We start from the raw sequence: 17,985 nt of genomic DNA, 5'->3' as shown, positions 1-17,985 counted from the left end.
AAAGAAAAAGAAAAAGAAAAAGAAAGATCTTTGTTTCCATATTAGCAATTTTTTTTTTCTCCTAAGGGTACTGATTAGGTGATCAAAAAGCCTTTTTGTCTGTTCCTTTAGTTTGTGAGCATGTGGAGAAAACCACTAATATTAGTTACAGTAAACTCAGAGCACATAATTATAATGTTGCAAGAAGGAAAGGAAAATTAAATCATATGAAGCTGAAGGCTGAGTTGTACAGTATATTGAGTGATTAGTTTGAATAGGGCTTAAGTTACACTTGGTGGATGTGGGTAAATAAATAAATCCATAATTATTATAATGCTCATAATAGATTTTAGAGTTGTTTTTATGGTTATAAAGTTGCTTCCCATCATTGTAACCTCAGTTTTTTTTCAGCCATCAGATATTTGATAGTAACTGATTTTTGCATCTGTGAAGACCATATATTCATGAGGGAAAAATAGAGTGTATGTAAACAACATAATTCTTAACCTTTTATGAATGTGGTAAAACCCAGTCCATTCATTAGCATTAATCGTGGGCAACTTATGCTGAGCACTCTCACATACTCATCTGAGGCTCAGGGACATTGATGATTTTCTGCTATTTTACCTCGCTTCTGGGTTGATTTTCAGTTTCAAATTGGGTAAGCTCAGAGTATCTTCTTTGTTTGTTTGTTTTAAGTAACAGATTTTATTCATTTAAAAGAGTTAAATAAGTAGCAGTCTTCACTTGAATTTGTGATAAGAAATTCTGTAATTATTTGGGGGGGGGTCTAAATTTTGAATGTATTTGCTATATGTCTGTGTGTGTGTGTCGCATGCATGCATTTTAAAAGTTTTTTTAAAGCTAAAAATAATCCTGCCTGTCTTTCTTCCCTTCTTTCCTTTTCTTCCTGTAAAATATAATGTTCAGAAGAGCTTCTTGTTATATCCTGTAACAATTTAGATACAAAGATGCAAAACAAGTGGCTATTTTATACATATAGAAACCTGTATTTAAAGAATCCAACCCAAATACCAGTTTACTGACAATCAATAAAAATGATATAGGTGAAAATTAACTCCCTTTGGTTGAATGATTTTAAAGCAACAGCACTTTAAACACAAGCATTTGGGAGTGATTAGCCTTTGATTAAAAAAAAAAACCTTTTTAAGACAATTGGAGAAATTTTACTAGGTTAAATGATCATTAATGCTTGTTTACAAATATTACTAATTAATAGTCTTATTGATTAGAATTGTTATTAATAGTCTCAGACGTGGTAATATTATTGTGGTTAGGTAAGAGAATGACCTTATTCTTAGGAAATGTCTTCTGCGTTACTTAGGATGAAGGATTAATGATATTTTAAACTGACATTCAAATGGCTCAGAAAAAAGTACGTGTGTAATGCTTTTGTAATGTAAGCTGGTGATGACTCTACAGGTAATTGACTTTCTTTGTAGGAAAGTTTATGATAAAGTAGCAAAGCTTTGGGATTTTAGTCAAGTTATAGCAAGACTGTTTACCATTTAACAAAGCTGAGGCAAAAGAACTGGTTTGTAGATCCTGAGAAATTAATTAAAATTATAAAATAGTTTATTAAACACATAAAAACATATTTAAGGAGAAATGTACAGATAGTAAATGTTTGTCGTTTTTGGATGTGCATTTATTTGGCAGGAGAGTTACATTTTAATAGGGAAGTACATAAATATGTGACTTACAGGTTAATTTTTTATTTTTGGATTTATGAAAAGCCCTCAATATTTTTTTTTCACTTCTCACCTCATGCATCTAATCCATAATATTGTCACATTTGAAGATATTCTTAATATTAAATCAGGCAATAATGAATATAAACTGTCAGAGGTCATACTTCATTACCTGTACATGCTAACTTTTGCACCCTGTCAGAGTACTTGTGTCACATACTGTGGGCTGGCTTGTCCAGTAGTCATTCTCAATCTGCTGTGCCCTTGCAAGCCTCTATTACATGGACTGTAAAAACTGATATTCACATTTTAAGACTTCCTTCCAGCTAGGAATCATACAATATGGGACAATGAGACATAGGCAAGAATCTATTTGAAGATTTCTGGGAGAGCCTTTGTTTTCTTGATAAAAAGAGCTGGCATACCCCTCTCCCCTTCTTCCTATTTTGAATATGAATGTGATTCCTGGGGTGAGAGCAGTCATCTTGTCGCCATGAGGGAATGGACAGGAGACTACAGAAATCATGGCCTTGACACTGTAGACCTGCTGCCACAAATGGAAAAGCCCCTTTCTTCCAGACTACATACTTGTTAGGTGGGAAGAGTAAACTCCAATTCATTTGAGTCATAGTAGGCCTGGGTTTCTGTTAGTTGTTGCTGACCACACTCTTAAATTGTTCCTTGTATATTCTCAGTGAGTATTTGCGAAATGGTAAATGTGTTAAAGATCTGGCCACTCATTTATTTTCAAACCGTGTGTGTGTGTGTGTGTGTGTGTGTGTGTGTGTGTGTGTGTGTGGTGTATTTGTCTCTGTGTGGGTTGTGTGTGTGTACACCTACATACATATGTGTATGTATATGTACATAAATTAATGGAGGGGATGCTCTTGTTTGAATACTTAATTGTCACCTCAGCCCCTGTAGGTTTCTGCTAATATTATAGAACCATGGGTTTGCTCAAATGTAGAATGGCCATGTGCTTCATGGTCCCCACCATGAAATTGCTAGGAAAGGGCCGGGTGACTGTTGTATTCCATCCACTATCCTATGTTAACACAGCTATTGTGTTAGACTGTTAACTTACAGTTGATTATTCCGGCACCCAAGTGCATCAACCTCTGTGCTTGATTATTAGAGATCTGTATCACTTGGTGGTATGTTTGTCCTTCCATAAGCTTTGTGCTGTATTATACTATTAGTTTATTAATTATTTGGTACGAAGGTAATATATTCACATGGTACAAGATTCAAAAGATACTAAAGGATAAACAGGGAGAAGTCTCTCTCACACTCTGTCCTTCAGCCAGCCTAGCTCCTCTTTTTAGAGACAGCCAAGGTAATGAGTTTCTTTGTATTCATCAAGAGATAGTCCATGAATTTATGGGTGGTGTGGGACGTGTGGTCCTTTCTTGTTTTTTTTTTTTTAAGTGTGTTTTCCCAGGACCCATCAGCTCCAAGTCAAATAGTTCTTTCAATCTAGTTGTGGAGGGCGCAGCTCACAGTGGCCCATGTGGGGACTGAACCAGAAACCTTGTTGTTAAGAGCACTGCGCTCTAACCAACTGAGCCATCTGGCCGCCCCCTTTCTTGCTTTTTGCACTAATGGTAGCGACCTATATACCAATCCTTCACTTTGCTTTTTTCACTGATATATCTAAGAAATCCTATCTGAATTAACCAATAAAGAGTTTCTTTATTCTTCTTAACAACTACATAGTATTCCATTGTATGAATGTATCATAATTTTATTATCCATTCTCCTTTTAGTAGACAGACATTTAGGTTGATTCTATTGCATACAGATGCCACAGAAAATGACCATGTATATGTCAATTCATACAAGTCATTTAAAGTTGAAAACAATATGTATATGGTTACTTTAAAGTGTTTTTGTTTTGCTTCTTGAAGATCAGCAGAATGAGGAGATAAGACTAGAACAGGGATGGGTTAGAAAGAGGCAAGTCGTTTTTGAGGAGAACATTATGGGCCTATTAGTAGTCCCAGGAAGGTGGTGTATTTCCTTTGTTGTCTAGGAGGATTTTGATTGGAGGCCTCTTACGGAGTTTATCATAGTAACAGATGTTTTAAAGATTTTTATAGGTTTAGATGAAGTAGGAAAGAATCTCTTTCCTATTTCCTTTTATATTAGTTGTATTTATTCACTTACTATTATAATAGCTCTACCTAATTATACTTTACACTTTCATACTTTATACTTTTTTTTATACTTTTTATACTTTATATTTTATACTTTTCAAAGATTTTTCAAATATCCTTCTTAAGTCCATGGTTTAATACTTAAAGCTAATGTTAGATGAGTCATCTTTTGGTAAATGATTGGAAAACTCAGAACCAAAGGTCATGTATCACCCTAGAGACCTGCATCTAATCAGTCAGAGAGCTAAGCCTACAACTCACATATCTTAATTTCCTAAGGTAGGTATAAAAAAATGTTGTGTGTGTATGTGTGTGCACACACTTCAACACTCTTCTGCCCATGTCTTCTGGTATCAGAGCCCTTTTTTACTGGGAGTTATCATTCAGACCCCATCTGGGTGGGACTAACCCATTTCCATACCACAGGGGTGAGCATGTGACCTAGTCTAAGCCAATCAGAATCCTTCTGGCTATAGTGGTTGGTTCAGGTAAAAGCAGGAAACCTAAGTGAGGCTCCTCAGAATCCTCCCTTTGGGCTTTTCTGCTAAAGCTACGTGGAGGAACCATTTCTTCCTGCATGGGTTGTGAGTGATAGGATGACTTAGGGCTATCAGCAGTGTGGGTCCTACCATGTCTGAAACTAGATGAAATACCCAGAATTCCCGGTTATTTCAGCGTGGCAAATTATCTTCTTTGGATAAAAACAAGGGTTGTCTAATTGACATAGTGTCTTCTTTGCATGGAATAAGCACATCCTGTCTTACTCTGTCGTTGAGAGGGGAGTGACATTTGAGAAAGTGCTGAAATGGAAGTCGCAGATCAGTTGAAGTCTCTATTCTGCACTTGCTGGCTTTTAGGATCGTGGATGATTTCTCTCTTTAAAAGCTATTTATAGTGGCTTAACCAAAGGTCTACCTTCTCTCTCTAAGAGCCACTTCTCATGGCTTAACCAGAGATTAATTTTGACTTTCGTAATTAAACATCCAGAGGACCTGTGCACCAGCTCGGCAGTGCCTTTAGTCTTCCTGCCGTCTCCTGTCCTCCTCCTCTGCTCCCTTTAGGGTGTGGCTCTCACCCTCAACTCTCATCCTGGGCTTCACATTTGCATTTCAAACAGGAGGAGAGGAACGAATGGGTAAAGAGCAAAAGGAATGTGTGTGTCACCTGTCAATCTTCTTTACAGGACTTTTTAAAAAGCCCCTCCAAGTGACTTCTCTTTGTGTCTTATTGGCCAGAACTGTGTCCCATGGTCACCTCTAGCCTTAGAGAAGCTGAGTAATGTAGTTTCTTAGTTGAACACATTGCTGTCCCCTCAGCAAAATTGCGCTTCTTTTAGTTAGAAAGAAAAAGAATGGATACGAGGTAAGCATTTTCTGTCTGCCACCGGGATTGGATTAGACGATCCTTGGTATAGATAGCACTTTCCAGTTCTAGAAGTTATGTACTCTGTTTAATAAATTCTGGGAGAATTGATGATTAAGGATTTAATGCTCAGTGCAGCAGAATAACCTAGATCAAGGTTTGTCAAACTGTGGTCCAAAGGTCAAATCCTGCTAGCCACCTGATTTTTGTAAATAAAATCTTATTAAAACGCAGTCACACTCATTTCTTTCCGTGCGGTCTGTGACTGCTTTTATGTTACAGTGGCAGAGTTGACTAGTTGTGACATCGAATGGATGGCCTGAAAAGATAAAAATATTTATTGTCTGGTCTTTTACAGAAGAAACCCTAGATGATCAAGAAAAGCCCTTCCATTTTGGTGGTTCCAAAAACATGCATTTATTCATTCATTCAATAAGTATTTTACCATATACCACATATCTGGCTTTAGATCAGCACTGGGTGTATAGCACTGAATAAAACAAAGTCATGTCCTCATGGAACTTATATTTTGTCAAGTCAGGCAGACAGTAAATAAATAAGTAAAACTTACAGTCTATCATATTGTAATAAGAGCTACAGAGAGAAATGAAGTAGGAAAGAGGGATAGTAAGTACATGAGAGGAGCTTGCAGTGTTTGAGCATGGTCAGGGAAGGCCTCCCTTAGAAAGTGACATTTGAACAAAAATCCAAAGGTGAGGGGCAGAACCATGTGGCCAGTGGAGGGAAGAACATTCCAAAAAGCATGTGCAAAGGAGGTAGCAATGTTTCTGGAGAGGTTGAGGGATAGCAGGGAGGCCAGTGTAGATGGAGCAGAGTGAGCAAGGGGGAGAGGATGGTTAGGGATGAGCTCAAATTGGTGATAAGGGCCATCATGTAGGGATAGGGACTTACAAGCCATTGTAAGATGGGAGCCATGAAGAATCGTGAGAAGAATAATGTGATCTGACTTACGTGGTAATTCTGGCCATAGTGCTGACAATAGACTATGGGTGGGGGTAGGGGTGGGGGCAAGAGTGGACACTGGGAGACCAGTCTGGATGCTATTAGGCTTTATTAGTGGCTTGGACTTGGGTGATGGTGGTCCAAGAAGGGAAAGAATTGGATTCTGCGTAGTTTCTGAAAGTAGAGCTAGCATGATTTGCTAATGAATTGATATAGGGTGAGAGTCAAAGATGACTTGGTGTTTGGCCTGGGCAACTGAAAGAATGATGGATCATGGACTTCAGCCCACTTAAGGACTAAAGTGAGGACTTGAGTGGAGTGAGGGAAACGACAAATTGTGAGAATGGGTACTAGAGGGTGTGCACTGGAAAGATAGGGGTAGTAGTCAGGAAGATGCTTGTAAGCGAGATCTGTGGAAGAGACAGTAGTTGGTCATCACAAGGACTAGGGTATGATAAAGGGAGTGAATGGCTGACATAGAGTAGAGGACAAGCTTCTTGGAAGAGAAGAGGTCAAGGAATTGAGAGGTCAGAGAGCTGGAAGTATAATCTCCATACCATTGAATCACTAGGAATTATGGTAGCGCAGATGTCAGAGAAGCAATGATCCAGGAGCATAAATCTTTGAGGAATGGTAGGGAGTGACCTCTGGGGGTCAGTAGATGAACTGCCACACGGACAAGTCTGATGATAGGAAACGCAAATCTGATTAAGGGTGTGTGGGAGACACTGCCCCACTTCCAGGCATGACATGAATATTTTATTGTTTCCACAGAGTTCACTTACATTAGCATAAATTTTAAACCTCGTGTACCCCTAATAAGTGTAGAAATGCCAACTGTTTGTCACAATTAAAATAGAGAAAAATACACAATTCTCAGAACCCACAAGCACTAACATTGTATGTTGGCAAGTCGACCTGCGCATCCCCAAATCTGCTGTTTTTTTGCTGAGCTGTGGCATTAATTGACGTGAACATGAAGCAGCCACAAGGCTCAGGAGTTCTGGAATGGAGCCCAGCCGAATGGGGACAGAATGGTAATGATTCTTCTTTTCTTTAGCCCAGAAATTGATGCATAAACTTAATATGCAATGAAATATTTCAATTACTAGCACCACCCCTCTTTCCTTTTATGTTGTTGTTCACCATCAAAATAACATTTTTTCACTCAATTGCGTAAATCTTGCTTTCATGGAAAATGGCTCTAAAATATGTGCTCTGGTTTTAGATGTTTTGGATTGACTGGTATTTCTAACGTTAACCTTTTTTATTGCACACTAGATTAAGTTTTTGTGCACCACCACTGACTGGGCTATGTTTAGTTGTCTCTCTTGGTGGCGATGCATAATTGAAAACGTGCAAACGGAAACATCCCTCTATCCCCTCTTCAAATTTAGAATTTTTTTATGAGTCTCATAGCAGTGCTTCACTTGGTTTCTATGTTTCTGACAATTTTGTGGGTGGAATTGTCAGAATTATCTTTCGTAATTATCTCTTTCTGGGAGACAGGTCGAAAATAGACGTTACTTATATGGAATTCTCCAAATTCTTAGAGTGACATATCAATGTTTATCTTAGCTTATTAAAATAAAAACTCTCTTTATGAAATTCTGCGTATGTATCTGGATAAATTTGCAAATCTGTAGCTAGAGTTCAGAGAGTTCTTAAGAGGGACATTTCAGCTTTATTTATCCCAGATATTAGTGTCTATTTATAAAGTTGTGATAGTTTACTATATTCATCTATATGTATATATACAGAAAATGTATGTAAAATATTTTTATTTAATTTTAGCTTAAACCCTTCAAGTAGATCTACAATATGGTTTTGTGGTTTTATTGTTTTTCCTTTATAAAAATTGTATAAAATAAGAGTTGTTTTTGAACATAAAGGGTTATAATTATTATTAATTGATTTATAATTTCCTAAAGCTTCCTAGTATATGTACACCATGATGTTTTTCAAATTTTATTTACTTGAATGATGGGATTTTTTATAATGTATGTAACTCACAGAATCTCATTGCCAATCTGTATCCCTCTTCTCATATGTTATAGACAGAAAGATAAATTTTCCTTGTGGGTTATATTGCACGTGTTTTTCTGCTAGGTACTCACTTTGGGTTTCCTCGTTACAAGCTTTTTAATTTTGTTTTATCTTATTTTATTATTTTTTCCTTAGAGTTTCTTGAGTTTGGTGGTCTACTACCCATCCTTCTATAAATCAAAATAACAGTAACTGACATATCAATTTGGTCTTTCAGTGCCGTTGATGTCATATTAATTCCAGTAGAGATACTTTTACAAATGGAAATTAAGGAAAGGAGTTAAAAATTTTTGATTACCTTTGTTTTCTTTTTAGTTGTTCTGTAATGAACAAGGTCTCACTCTCCAATAATGTTTTCAAAATTTTTAAAATTCATGGCTCTCATTTTTGCCTTTGCCTATCAGCTAGTCTTAAAGATATTTATGATTTACCTCTGCAATTCCTTTTTTTTTTTTTTTTTTGGTTTTATTTATTACACATAGTAAACGACTACCCACAGCCCAAGGCTTTTAGGCATATGAAGACTGTAAAAATCCACAATTAAATCAAATAAGGGAGCTAAAATTCCACAATGAAAGTGGAAAAAAAGTTCAGGGCTTTATTTAGTAAAGAATGACAAGCTGAAAAATAGGTCCGACCCAGCACCCTAAGGTTAACAAATTAGAGCTCTACTGAATTCGGGCAGGGAGGGAATTCCAGAGATGAACAAGACCATGATGGACTGACAGAGGGAAGGAAGTTGTAGCCTTGAACTAGGGAAAAAATTTCACAGTAAACAGTAGACTTCCCTGTGCCCAGGATTCTCCGATAATTGTCCTAGAGGCACTGCAGCCAGTTTTACCTGAGGACATGTAAGTAACTTGACTGAAATGACAGGTTGAGGTTAGTGACCCCTTGCACACATCCTGGTGTGGTGCCTGGCCTTCCTGATGGAGAGCAGTGACCCTAATGCTCTTCTTGGTAGAGCACCTGCCTTCAGGCCCCCGTGGAATTTCTTCTTGTCCCACTTGTACTCTAAGCAGCATCTGCTACAGCATGTAGTCAGCATGATGGGGATGGGGATGGTCCATTCAGCCACGCTGGGCCACCTCAGGGGCCCAGGGGAAGGGAGTCCATCCAGAGCAGCGGAGGGTCTCTCCACACTCACTGAGGAACTCTCACATGGCTACCACGGAAGCCTCCTCAGCAGTCTTCCTGCTGCTTCTCTTGACATTTACTCCCAACCCCATCTCTTCTCCGTATCAGCCTGTTCCATTTCCTTTTCTATCCCTTTGATAGTCTTCCACTGTAAAGAGAATGAAATACAAGCGTTACCTTATGGTTTCTGTGATCCCTGTCACTTTCTTCCCTTGCTCATTATGCTGGCCTCCTTGGTCTTCTTGTTTTTCTAAATTCTCAAGTTCTTTCACACCTCAGGGTGTTGGCATGTCTTGTTTTCTCCATCTGGAATATTCGTCTTTCCAATCTTCACATGGTTCCTTTCTTCTTTTAGTCAAAATTGAAATGCTAGCTGCTCAGAAAGGCCTGTGAACAGTGAGTTCTGCCTGCCCTCATTCATCTCCATCTCAGTCCCTCATTTGTTCCTTCTGTGCAACTGTCACAACTGTAAATAACACATATGTGTATTAGCTTGTTTGGCCATCTCTTCCAACATAATGTAACTTCTCTATGAGCTAGGACCAAATATGTCTTGTTACGATTGTAATCTGAGCACCCAGAATAGCATGTAATTAATACTCAAATAGTTATAGAATAAATGAGGAAAAGTAACAGTAATATCCACACACTGTTATACAAGGTCAGACAATTAAGTTTTTCTGAACTCATCCTAGAAAAAGTGCTACATACCTCATTGCTGAATATCACTACAGTCACCTTCAATGTACTCCCCTTGGGAAGCTCTGCACCGATGCCAGCGCCTAGTCCACCCTTCAAAGCAATTTTGGAATTCTTTTTCTGGAATGGTCATCAGAACTGTTGTTGTATTATCCTTGATGTCCTGAATGTCATCAAAATGTCTCCCTTTTGGGCCGGCCTGGTGGCTCAGGTGGTTAGAGCTCCGTGCTCCTAACTCCAAAGGCTGCCGGTTCGATTCCCACATGGGCCAGTGGGAGTTAGTTAGGCCAGTAGCTAGAGTTCAGAATAATGAACTGTTCAGAATAGTTCAGAAGAATAATTGTGACAAGGTTGCCAGTTCGATTCCTCAACTTCCGCAAAGGGATGGCGGGCAGCGCCCCCTGCAACTAGGAATGGCAACTGGACCTGGAGCTGAGCTGCGCCCTCCAAGATTGAAAGCACAACAACTTGACTTGGAAAAATGTCTCCCTTTCAATATTTCCTTTATCTTTGGGTAAAGAAAGAAGTCGTTGGAGGCCAGATTAGGTGAGTAGGGAGAGTGTTCCAATACAGTTATTTGTTTACTGGCTAAAAACTCCCTCACAGGCAGTGACATGTGAGCTGGTGCATTGTCATGATGCAAGAGCCATAATTTGTTGGCAAAAAGTTCAGGTCATCTAACTTTTTCACACAGCTTCTTCAGCACTTCCAAATAGTAAACTTGGTTAGCTGTTTGTCCAGTTGGTACAAATTCATAATGCGTAATCCCTCTGATATCAAAAAAGGTTAGCAACATCATTTTGACTTTTGATTTGGAGTGATGGAACTTTTTTGGTCCTGGAGAATTGGCTGACTTCCATTGTGCAATTTGACACTTTGTGTCAAGGTCATATTGGTACACCCATGTTTCATCACCAGCGATAACATGACCCCAAACATCGTCTTGCTTCTCCACAAGGTCTTGGCACGCTTTGACTCTTCTTTGATTTTATTAATCGGTGAGCTCCTTAGGGACCATTTTTGCACACATCTGTCTCATGCTAAGATTTTCTGTTAAGGTTTTCCTGTTTCTCTATCGATGTTTACTTGGTCTGCTATGCTTCTCATAGTCCCCCGACGATTTTGACGCACAATTTGACAAATTTTTGCAATGTTTTCGTCAGTTCTGCTCATTACTGGTAGCCCTGACCTCCCTTCATCAGTGATGCATTCTCTCCCCTCAGAAAAACGTTTAATCCATTTGTACACTGCCATTTTCTTCATGGCATTATCCCCATAATCTTGGACTAACATGTTCCTGATTTCACTTTCACTCTTGCCAAGTTTAACAAGAAATTTAGTGTTTGTTGCTCTGATTCAAGCTCAGAAAATGGCGATGGAACACAAAAAAACACGACAATAATGAACACCACTCAGCAAGACACTGAACACAGCTGTGAGACACTGATATATCAAGGTTATGAAACTTTACTGAGCTGTTTGTACAGCGCTGCCAATGTAAGCGCATGGTGGCAAGTTCGCATGGTGGTAATTGTCAGACCTTCATAGACGATGGGTTACCTTTTTGTTGTACCTCCTCCACTTTCAGTGTTAGTCTTTGTTATTTTTCTTAACCCAATTTATGTGTGTGACCCCAGCAGGAAGTCAAAAACTCACTGTGGGAGCTCTTGGTCTAGCTGTGCTTGCTTGATGTTTTGAAACAAAACTACTGTTGGAGCTCTGTTAGAAAGTTAAGTCCCTAGTTAATATGACCACTGTCATCAACTTTTTAAACAACTCTTAAAACAACTTTTTTAAACAAAAGATCTTGGAAATAATACCATCTTCTTGACTTTCCGGATCACCAATTGCCATCTTCTATAGCTGTCATCTCATTCTTCTCTTCTGCTACAAGATCTTTCAGGTCTTTTTCTTCTCCTGTTTTTCCCATTTTAGCAAGTTGACCAGTTCTGGATCACTGTTTCCTTGCCATTCCCCTCTGATCTTTTCTATTTTGTCAGTTTGATCTGTTGCTTATGTCGTTTCTACTGCTGCAGAGTCATCATAGACATTCGCTATACCATTGTCCCTTGGATCTCCAGACTCTGTCCTGTCCTTTCTTTTCTTCTCATTAATCCTTAAGGATTAGCTCTTCTCATTAATCCTTAACTTCTTGATTGGGCAAAAACTGCCCTCTAGGCCCAAACCCAGTTGTCTTTTCCCATTGTTGCTGCCAGGAACATCATGTCTCCACACTCCACAGCCAACCAGCCTTTCAGCCCTTGTCTAGGTCCAGTTCATCTAGCAGATGTTAAGTACCTGCCATATTCTGAGCACTGTGTACTCTTCTTCATGACCTTTCACAAGGCTTACCTTGTGCAAATAGACAAGATCTGTGACTGCTCATTCTAGTGCTTGCTTGGTATAACCCACTGTCCAAGGGCAGATTTTCCCTTTGTTCGACCCTGAAGCCATTCCCTAATAAAGTGAGTTTGCCCTTATTAAGTTCTAAAACACGTAACACAATACTTACTGTGGGGCTATCTTTTCATTCATCTAACAAATATTTATTGATCACCTGTTATCAGTGAGAGTGTCAGACATTATTCTAGGTGGTGGGTGGTGAACAGGGTGACAAAATGTTGTAGTTGTCCATACATTCTAGTGGACACATGCATATATTTATAGTATGTGAATAATTATATACACACACACACACACACACACACACACACACACACAGAGGGTGCCAAAAAAATGTATACAAGTGGACACTTTGGTCATCATTGCTCAAGCAGTAGTTCACCGTAATCAGAAGTGGCTGGATGCTGATGGTAACCACTTTGAGCACCTCTTGTAACTGCAGAAGTCAAACATGACTTATATTCATCCTTTGTTATCGGTATATATTATTACAATTTTAATACAGTTTTCCTTTCTTAAAATGTGTATACATTTTTTTGGCATCTCTGTGAATGTATGTGTGTGTTTGTGTGCGTGTGTAATTATACGCTGTTCTATAACTTTTATCTAAGCAAATTTTGTCTCACCCAACAAGGTTATAAGTTTTTCAGAAACTTTTTTTTGTGTGTGGTATTTGCATACCACATTGCGTGGGAGAATGCTGAGTACAGAACAGGTATTCAGTAAGTCCAGTGACTTCATTAAAAATAGAATACATAGAGTACATTTAAGTGACATACAATGCCCCACATATTATTGCATTGACACATTGTCTAATTGCAGTCTAGCCCTTTGTACAAATATCTCCCTGCATTAATGGGTGCCTCCCTGTTATGGGTTCAGGGTATGTTAGCTCACTATATTATGGATATTATACAGCTTCGTTTAAAGTTCACATTGTAAGCAGTGCAGTGTTTGTAGATCTAGAGTTGTAATTTCAAGCACTGATAGATATTGCTAGTATTGCTAGCAATTGTATAATTGTTGCTAGTAATTGTATAATATTGCTAGTATACAGTTCTAATAATTTAACTACATGCCCTCTCAATACAATAACAAATGTAAAAAATATTGACGCATTCAGAAATTTGATAGGAACCACAATATCAGCAGTCATCGTTTGCTAAGAAAAAAATGCACTCCTGTATGTCTCCTCTACTCTCAGTACTTCACTTCTGATACTTCTGGTCCCCAAATGTGTGTGGGGGGGTTTTCCTGACACCAAGCAGTTCTCTGTTTCTCCAGATACCAGTTGGGTGTGCTACAATTGAACTCAATTCTGACATTGTTTATCTGGAGATAACATCAGATTACACAGGTTAAGGACTCACTTCCACAAGGCTGTCTCCACTCTAGGCGTTAATCACAAGACCAGGTTGCCACCTGTTTTTCTGACCCACAGCTATAAATTGGAGGTTTTCATGACCCTCTTCTTGAGTTCAATTAATTTGCTAGAGTGGCTCACAGAACTCAGGAAAACAGTTTACTTACTAGATTACTGGTTTGTTAACAAAAAGTATAATTCAGGAACAGCCAGATGGAGGAGATACATAGGGCAAGGTATGTGGGAAAAGGCTTGGAGTTCCCATGCCCTCTGGGCTTCCCTCTGCTGTCCCAGCACCTCCATGTGTTCATCAACCCAGAAGCTCTTCGAACACAGTCCTTTTGGATCTTTATTAAGGCTTCATTACATAGGCATGATTGACTAAATCATTGGCCATTGGTGATTAATTAAACCTCTAATCCCTCTCCCTGCGCTGAGGTCTAAGGTGGGGGGCTGCAAGTTCTTACTCACATGGCCGATTTTCTTGGCAATATGCTCCCATCCTTAGGTTAAGTGGGGCTTTCCAAAAGTCACCTCATTTACATAAACTTAGTTGTAGTTGAAAGGGACTTGTTATGAATAATAAAAGACACCCATTTTACTTTTATTACTTTGGAGCTATTTTAGGAACTGGGAACAAAACTAAATATAACAAAAGAAGCCTCTGTAGCTCGCTTAGGAAATTACAAGGGCTTTAGGCCCTGTGTGCCAGGAACTGTGGATTAGGACCAAAATATAAATTTCTTTATATATCACACCAGCATACCATTTTATTAGGCTTTCTAGATAGAGAGTATGTGACGCTGTTTTGCCACAATAAGAGATTTATTTATTTACTTGAAAGCAAAGTAGTTGCTACATTACACTGACTCTAAGTTTCAATTAAAAGCATGATTGAAATCCTCAGTGACATGTGCTTCTGCACAGTCCATGAGCAGGCTCTGACCTTACAGAGTAAAAGAGAAAAAAGTTTGTTCATAGAGCAAAATGGCATATGTGAGGAAACAACTCAGAGAACAAAAACTCATTAGCAGCAATGAGCAGCTGAAAACAATGAGCAGCAACAGATGAGTTGATAATGTTCCTTAAGGTCCGGTGATGTCCTCGGAGGGTCTTTGTGCAGTGATCGGTGAAGACAGTGCACTGTCAGGTGCTCGCTCGCCTGCATTATTTGATCACTTTGACTTTGTTTATCAAGTTGAGAAAAAATACCAGCACTGCCCTGAAGCAAGTGACACTGCTCATAAACACTGATGCCTTGGACTGTATTGTAAGTACCATAAACTATTGAGCACAAATGGAATGTAGGATTCAATGAGCAATAACTTTATTCACCCAGAATTTTTTTTATGTTTCAAACACTTTTGTATACTTATGATTGATTAGTTGACCTGAAAATGTACTAATCCAGAGTGTTGTGACCTCACTCACAGACAACTTGCCATCCAAACCCTCTTAAAACTGAGGGTTTTTGGCTTTGTTTTGTTTTTGTCCTGTTTTGTGGGAGTAGGCTGAAGGTTCCTGAGAATGCTTCTCTTGACTTAGAAATATTATTGATAATGAATCAGATGATCATGGAGTGAATCAGATAAGATAGATTCCAAGCATAAGAACTGACCACAAAGAAACACAATTATTGTTTTTCATATTAAGTTTACATTTTAGAAGACATTCTATAAAGATACTTATTTGATTCTTTTCAACTGTACCTAGGTGTGCTTGCAAATTTTAAGGGTACCATGTCACATTTCCTTGTCTAAAAATCCACATGGCCCCAGCATTTAGAGGTGTGAAGAATACAGTAGTATCTCGGTTTTCGAACGTGTCCATTGACGAACATTTTGATTTATGAACGCTGTAAACCCGGAAGTAAATGCTTCGGTTTTCGAACACAACTCAGAAGTCGAACATGTCACATGGCTTCTGCTGAGTGCAAGATCCTGAGGCCTACCTGTCGGCTGGTTTTGAACGTTTCAGAACTCATGGATTACATTAAAAAACTGAGGTACCACTGTATAACTGACTTCATCTTTAGGCTTTCCTGGGAAAAAATCAGGACAGTCTGACTTTTAAGCAGAATCACAATTGATTTTATTAAATTATATTTTTATGAAAATTCCAGTGAGAGTGGGAGGCAAAAATACAAATGAAGCCAATTTTTAAGACCATATGGAAATATCACATGAAACTAACAAAGAATATTGTGAAAATAATGAATAATGAGAGGACATTGGCCCAATTAGATAAAATATACTGTAAAGCTATAATAGTTAAAGCCATTTCGTATTAGTGGGAATAGTTTCATCAATGGAACAGGATAATCTAGGTATAAAAGGAAATACATAATGGGGATAGAAGATGCATTTCTAACCAGTGGGTAAGAGATGAATTTTCCAACAGATTTATGTTAAGCAATTTGCTGACCATTTAGGAAAACAAATAATAAAGCAGGGTCTCCACTGTAGTCCTTACACCAGAGTTAAATCCTGACGGACTGAAGTTTTAAGTGTAAAATCTGAAATTATAAAAGTACTAACAGAAAACATGAACAACTTACTTTCATAATTTTGGATTACAGAAGGCCTTTCCAGTAAAACTTCCACCACAGAAACCATAAAGGCAAACCCTGACTAATAAATTTGACCACATAAGCATTAAAAACTTACCTATTACGAAAAAAAAGATATGAACAAAATCAAAAAATATATGACAAACAGGGAAAAATATTTGCAACACATATGACTAAGGACTTACTGACTTAGTCTGTAAAGAGTTTAGCAAATTAGTAACCAAAAAACCCAGAATCCAGTAGAGAAATGGATAACGGAAGTTTTCATTTTGGGGTTATGTTTGATTGATGTGACAGAAACCCAGCTATAGAGCCTTAACAAAATGAGGGCTTTTCTTTTCTCATATAAGAAGCCTGAAAGCAGTCCAAAGCTGGCACAGTGGCGCCACAGTGTCAGGCGTCTAGCCTGTCCTTCTGTTTGTCAATCTTTTAGTGGGTGGCTTTATGCTTCATAGCCACAAGATGGCTGTTCCACCGCCAGGTACTACATCTGAGGCAACCAGCAGCAGCCAATAAGAAGCATGTTAGTCAAGTTTGTCCTTTAACAAGCTCTGCTAGAAACTCTGCCACTTGGCCTTCCAACTGCAAAGGAATTTGGGAAGCTGGGCACATGTCTGCCATAAACAAAATACAGGTTTATTTGGAAGGAAGGAAGGGAGAATGAATAATGGGTAGGCAACCAGTTTTGTATGCCACAACTATCAAGGCAACTCGCAGATAAAGAAATACAAATAGCTCGTCAGCATATAGATATTTAACTTTACTCATAATTAAAAAAATATAAATCAAGACAACAGTGTGATACCATTTTTCATATATCAGATTAGTAATAATCAACACGTTCGGTAATACCCCATTTTGGTAAGGTTATGGGAAAATGGGCACTGTCAAACACGACTATTTCTCGTGGGTGTAAATCTTTTTAGAAGACAGTTTGGGAATCTGTAGCAAATAATTTAAATGAGCATGCTGATTGATTCATCAACTATACATTTAGAAATACATACTGTAGATATATTCATATGTGTATGAAAGATAAAATGTATCCAGATGTTGACCATAGTATTACTTACAATTGCAAAAACCAAAACTAGAAGCAGTCTGAATGCCCATTACTAGTTAAAGATATGATGGCATGTATGTCCAAGAGTATGCTCATGGTTAAAAAGAATGAGCTAAATTTGTGTGTGCTGAAATGGAAGGCTCTCCAAGTCATATTATTGAATTTAAAAGGCTGGAATCATTTGTATAACATGGTCCAACTGAGTGAAAAATTATAAAAGGATGTGCGTTTAAGTATGGATTATTTCAGAAAGAATATACACAGAAGTCTTGATGATATTCACTTCTATAGAATGGGACTGGAGTAAGACAGATACTTTCATTGTATATTATTTTTGTTCTTTTTGAGTATTTAAAACCTGCATGTGTGGTTTCCATAGTACATTTTTAAAAAGAACAGTAGTGAATATACCTTTTGTCAGAGGATGGTCAGGGGAGTTACCAACCCAGTAGGGACACCAGCCATTAACAAATCAGCTGAGTACTTGCCCTTCCTTTTCTTTTTTCTTTTTTCTTTTTCTATAAATTTTACTG

General features: G+C 38.2%; 1 protein-coding gene across 5 annotated transcripts in view; it reads left to right on the top strand.

Annotated features, from left to right (window-relative positions):
* Positions 1-17,985, top strand: part of TASP1 (taspase 1) — a 245,179-nt gene that overhangs the window by 163,045 nt on the left and 64,149 nt on the right. The window lies entirely within an intron of this gene.

This window comes from Rhinolophus ferrumequinum, chromosome 23 (assembly GCF_004115265.2).
Source record: "Rhinolophus ferrumequinum isolate MPI-CBG mRhiFer1 chromosome 23, mRhiFer1_v1.p, whole genome shotgun sequence".
Taxonomy (NCBI): domain Eukaryota; kingdom Metazoa; phylum Chordata; class Mammalia; order Chiroptera; family Rhinolophidae; genus Rhinolophus; species Rhinolophus ferrumequinum.
This window is presented reverse-complemented; position numbering and strand designations above follow the sequence as displayed.